A 6,530-nucleotide genomic window follows, 5' to 3' on the forward strand; every position below is an offset into this window, starting at 1 on the left:
TTTTTTCTTATCAATTTTGGTACTTTATTAATTTCAGAAATATTTTCCAACCTTTGTTACCTGCTTAATGTGCAAGAGAGGGGAGGAGAAGATACCAATAATATAAGATGCCGATACCCGTATATGTACATATATCTTTTCCACCTAGTTGCAGAAAACATCAAGCCTCTTCTGCAGTGGAATTAACTTATTATTATGCCTAGTCACCACAGACATACTTGCGTCATGTGCACATAATTAAAGCATCAGCTTTATCAGCCTGTCGTATTAGCGGAAATGTTCATTTTGGACCTGTACCGATGTTTTAAAGCTTTTACAAGCCAATACTGATGACATGCTGATATTATTGTGCATGCTAAAATAAAGTAGCCTCATTTCAGATTAGAGGGAAATCATCTTAATTCATATGTTCTACTTTCATACATCAAGAGATATGTACATTAGCTTAATGTAGATCTACAAATTTTACATTCCCTGCATCAAGGCTTTGATAACATACACAAATTATAAAATCTGGATCCAAGGTAACTTATGATTTTAGTCTCATTGGAGGCAAATCTTGAGCTGCCAAGATGAGCATCAATAAATGATGCTGTATCTCACATACTGACCTTGTCTTCATCCTGCCTCTGTTTGCCTCAGTGGCTCAGTTTGGGCATTTTTAATACGTTTCTAATATCTTTCTAATACATTTCCCTTGTTTTGAAAGAAGAAATGGGTCCTTGCAGCTGAGAAAAAAAGATAACCTGAGTTAGGTGGTGTACACATTCTTTGAATAAATTAGATTTGACCAACGGCATAAAATATTGTTCCACATCCTGACACACTAAAAGGGAGACAAAAACATGCTCACTAGCAACTTTAAAAAATGAAATCAGTGCACCACCATTACTCTCCTAGCAACCAGACCCACTGCACAGAGTCATTTAAGATATGCTTCTGGCTTCCCCTCCTGAGAGAAAAGCCACTGAGGCAAAACAACAATTTTCTACACTTTTCACATTGTCTGAGCTGCTGGAGTGAAACTGCGTGGATTACCATTTGAAAACATTAAGTTGTATTTCTGTAGCTGTTTTTGATGGATAGAGATTCAAATTGAGTGTAAAGGCTCCATGGGTCCCAAAAAGGATGACAAAAAGCCAAAAACAACTGTTTTGTTTATATTTTTGTGTAGATTATATTATTAATCCTGTTGCATTATTGTAGTGGCATTTTCCTATTAATTAGCTAAAATGGAGCTAATTTTAGCCAATTTTCATACTGTAAAATTATTTGATCTAGAGTGAATGTACTTACCTACTACCACTGAAAATTAACTGTTGCTTTATTATCTGAGACACTCTTCTTTAGAGCGTAATTACAGGTGTTACTAATAACCTTTAAAAACATTTTTAAATGGCTCAGTCCACCAGTGAGCCATAACTGTGTGACATTGACCTAAATTTAAGCAGCTAAATGGAATTTAACCATCATCGTGAATTGACAAAATGTTTCCCATGAAAGAGGACAATTGTTTGCAGTACCTTGATACAAAAAATGGGTCCTTCAGAATCTGGTACAAGCATGCTTCTCCTGTCTACAAATATTGTGCACTCATTTTATTTACAAGTAGAAATTGTTCTGGTAAATTTAGTTTGTGGGAAGTTAAGCCTGTGTATGTTTCCACACTTGTGTGTGTGTGTGTGTGTGTGTGTGTGTGTGTGTGTGTGTGTGTGTGTGTGTGTGTGTGTGTGTGTGTGTGTGTCAGCGTTGCCTCTGGTAACCTCCTACCTTTACACTGGAATTAAAGGAGATTGAGGCGATCATTGCAAATGCCACCCTCCTTATCGTGAAGATCCTTTGTGCAGGGGGTTGTTTATCATCTAAAGTGTACAAAAGTGTTTTTATTGTTGTCTGTATGACTCAGAATGGACTATTTCTTTTCACTCTGTGGGGAATGTTAAAGTCTCTTTCTTCAGCAGTCATCATTTATTGGTTCTCTATTACTTGAAGCAACAATCACTGCTCAGCATGAATCGTCTGCTGTATGTTTGTTGTTGTTCACTGCAGTTACATAATGCACTAAGCCAGTTGAAGCGAGCACAGGCACAGTCGTAGATATGAACAAATTCATATAAAATGAAAAATAGTTTGAGAATAAGAGATTTATTCAAGGACAGCACAGTAAGCATAGATATGTGTGAATATATTCAACATCTGAATACATTTCAGCAAAATCTCTTATTTCTGCATGTTGATGACACAAACTGGTGATTTCCTCACCTGATCATCCCTCCACCCTCATCCGTTTTTCCCTGACATCACTTACATCAACAGGTGGCTGATGGCTCCTGACTTTGACCTTCATGAATATAAATGATGGCTGCATCCAGCTTCCAACAGGTGTTCAAGGACAGAGCAGTGCACTCTCTTCCCATGATGCATCCGTGACACTGTTTTCCACTCGTTTAACATTAGCCTACACATATTTGATGCTGGCCTACATTCAGAGACTTCATACATTACATGCTGGTTTTAAAATGGTCTTTTTTTACATGAATGAAATCACACCTACACGGTTACAAATAAGGGCAAGGAAATAAACACTACAAAGGATTCTCGAAGTGCATTCAAATGCAACAGTGCATTAGGAGAATAAATCCAGTGGAGAACCGTAACACAATTCAGTCAATGAATGTAACAGACCTTGAAATACTGGATTTCTATTCACTTCCATCATTGGTGTCAGACACTTGACTGACATCTTTCTGAAGGGTCCATATATGGAGTTTATTTTATTTCAATCAACCTTTAATGACCGCCATTTTGACAGGGAATAGTGGGGTAAACACAGGCGTTGTCATTGACACTAATTATTAAAGTTCTGTTCCAATTAGGTCAAACAGACCTTTACTGGGATGTTAATTAGTATCATCAGTATCCTGGTCATTAGTTATGGAATGCAGTCTAGCTACCAGCTTACATTGACATATTTCATCCCTTTGCCCATTCAACCTTAAAATATTCCACATCTTTCATAAATTATTGGTATTATTAACATTTTAAAGCTAGCAATACAGTTCAGTATGAGCTTTTCAACAACCAGCATTCACACCTGCAATTTTTTTTAGTTTAGTTTTGTTTTGCAAACATAAGATTACACTTTGAGTTGACTTCTTAGCCTTAACTTTTTAAGTTTTCTCACCTTTTCAAAGTTCACAACCTGCCTAGCAAGGGTGAAAACATAACACTAGAAAAACAGGAGATGTTGCCAAAAATTTGTATTTCTCAAAATAGATAATGAGAAAAATGTTTTAAACTGACAGTTGCTTGCAAACAAAAAAGAAAAATACAGTTTGTCTCACGTTTATACGACTGAATAGCACACTGAATACTCTTCTACCAATGAACTGTCTGGCAGTTCACAGCAAATCTCACTATTTCACAAAAATATGGCATGAAGAAATATATTCACATATAAACACACTTTCAATGGAAATAATTTATTTTATGGACTTAGATTTGTTAATCAGGTTTTTATTTATTTTTTACTGTTTTAGTTTTACTTACTTGCCGTTCAACCAACACAAAGGTGTTCCCTCACTCTTCAGTTTACTGAGCTCCATGGTGCAGAACATCAGAAAAAATCAGTTTAATGCATTTACATTAACATATGCAGTGATATATACTGCACATTTTAAATGTAGAGGATATCTGGTTAGATAATCGTGATAGTCATGACCACCAGTCAAAGCTCCTGGGATTTACATATAAAGCCACCCACGTCATGACTCACTTGTTTAGGGATTTCCACCCACCTGTAGGATCTCCCAGTCTCTGCTGTCGCCACTAGTTAATGTAGTGTGTGTGTGTGTGTGTGTGTGTGTGTGTGTGTGTGTGTGTGTGTGTGTGTGTGTGTGTGTGTGTGTGTGTGTGTGTGTGAAAAAGAAAGGGTGTTTATGGGAGTGATCCCTGAAATACTCTTACTGTGTGTGTGTTGAGGACTTCAATCTCTCCCCCTACATGTACATCCACAACTGAACACATCAAGTTCGCACCTCTTCCTTGGGGGCTGTCACTAGGCTTCCTGGGAAATGTTGAGAAAACATAAAGCAAACATGCCAAGCAGAGAACCACACGCAGTATTGGGCTCTCAATGTTATATCATACAAGCCAGTTTGGAAAGAGTGGATGTGAGAGACTTGGTTCTCACATGTTCTGATGAGTGGACACTGAGCATCATGAGGCAGACTGCGTGTGATGTTAATTAGAGCGCCACCTCAGTGTGGGTGTGTGGCTGCCACTTGAAACTGGCACTCACAGAGACCGAGTCCAGATTGCTGCACTGAGCTATTCTATGGAGCCTCTTGGCTTGAATAACAGAAAATATGGTGTTGTGGCTACCGTGCCAGCAAGTGAAAAGAAAACAATGTGTGTTCTCCATCCTCAGCCACTTGTAACAAACAGGGATGAGCAAGCCTGACACAGAGCACAGTCCCATTCTTCACAACAGATTGATGATAAAAAGGTTTCAGTCTGGAATAAGAAGAGAGCATAAACCATCATCCTCAGATGTAACACCTGATGATGTACTCTTAGAAATAAAGTTGCTAATGAGATCCATTAAGGGTTTTTTGCTTTGTCCCCATGGGACGGTGGTTCCCAAACTTTTTCTGGCATGCTTTGCTTCAGAAGTTGAAAAAAGTTAAGGCATCCCCACTCTGAAATTATTATCAATCATAACTGGGGAAGCAACTGATTAAAAAATGATTCAAAAGTAGAATTTTAATTAAATAAAGATCAGCATGATAACATCAGCAAATATTTTTTGGTGGATTTGCCCTACATATTACATATTCATTCAACTTTGTTTCACTCTTTATTTCGCCCCTGGTTAGCCGCACGCCACTGGTAGAACCTTTTATACAGGTTCCACTTTGAAACCTTTCAGAGAGTTCTACCTAGAATAGGAGAAAGAAAGGGTTACAGAACCATTTGTGAAAGTGTCACCCAGTACCCCTCTGAGAGATTCTACGGAGAACTTTTAAACAGGGCAATGGTTCCACCCAGAACCCTCTCTTGGGTTCTCTTCAGAACCTTTACACCTTCTAAGGGTGCTAACAAGAACCCACCTAAGGAGGTCTACCAACAATCATCATCCAACTCCAAGGGTTTCATCTAAAGCCCACAAAGGGGGTTCTACAGAGAAGCCTCTTTATGTTCCAAGGTTTTCATCTAGGACCCACTAAGGGGGTTCTATCAAGAACCCTAGTATCTTTTAAAGGTTTTATATAGAACCCACCCAGGGGGTTCTACCAGTAACCCCATTTTTATAACAAGGGTTTCATCTAAAGCCTACCCAGGGGTTCATATAGAACTCATCCAGGGGGTTATATAGAGAATCCTTTCATGTTTCAAGGGTTTCGTATAGAACCCACCCAGGGGGTTCTACACAGAACCCTTTTATAATCCAAGAATTTCATCTAGAGTGCACCCAGAACTCCTCTAAGATCTCTTTCTACTAAATGGGTATATTAGCTGAAAAGGCTTCTGAATGGAACCTCTTACAAAGAACCCTTGACTGGCTTTTTATTCAAAATAGGGTTCATCAGAAGAAAATATGGTTCTGGTAAGCCGAGCCCCTCAGGAAGAACCCTCTTGGATCCCTCATTTCTAAGAGTGGAAGCAAGAGTGGGAAAGATTAGAGCCTTGTTTAAAGTTTTTTACGGCCACGTACTTTGCTATGAGATGTTATATAGCCTTCTTTGTGTATTTTTTGTTATTTTACACAACTGCACATTTTTGAAAAAAAACTGAAATACTTAATTGCTCTCTAGCGAAACATCAAACACAAAACTAATCGTCTACAATTTTCGCAGACATAAAATGTGTGCTTTCTCGACGAAAGTCAGCAACACTGCTGTACAATAACACATGTGACGCAGGTAACTATGGAAAACATGTCAGTCCACACTTCCAGACACGCAAACATAGCACCCATCGCTTCGAGACACTTCCTCCATTCACTTCAGGTGTTTCCCTCAAGACTGTCTGTGGAAAGTCATGCCGGAATGTGTTTTAAAGGTTGAAAGTGTTATTAGCTGCTATGTGTGCAATAACTTGCGCTACTGTACACGTCACCAACTAACGAGGAGTTCTACTAATTCATTTATTATAGCTTAGAAACGATTTCGCGAAACGGACATCAGAACCGAGGAAAAAGTAAAATGTATTTAGGGATGTTTTCTGCGGATTTACGTTTTCTAGCCGTTTCCTTCTCAGACTTTTTGCATTTATGTAATTTCCACACTCGATACGTTGTTTTGGCCACGGCATAGTCGTAACTACCCCACACTCACGCCGCAAGAGACACACAACATGGTATTCCACGTGCAGTAGATGACTTGTTTATATAAAACGATGGACAGCGCTGTGGACCAATGTTTTCACGCTACTGCAATTCCGTCACCTTCTCCATGGAAACCCGTAGTTTCAAGCCAATTGGAAACCGCTGAGGGCGGAGTCTGAATTGAGGTCGCGCGCCGAGCTCT

This window comes from Lutjanus erythropterus, chromosome 4 (assembly GCF_056507025.1).
Source record: "Lutjanus erythropterus isolate fLutEry1 chromosome 4, fLutEry1.hap2, whole genome shotgun sequence".
NCBI classification, from domain to species: domain Eukaryota; kingdom Metazoa; phylum Chordata; class Actinopteri; order Lutjaniformes; family Lutjanidae; genus Lutjanus; species Lutjanus erythropterus.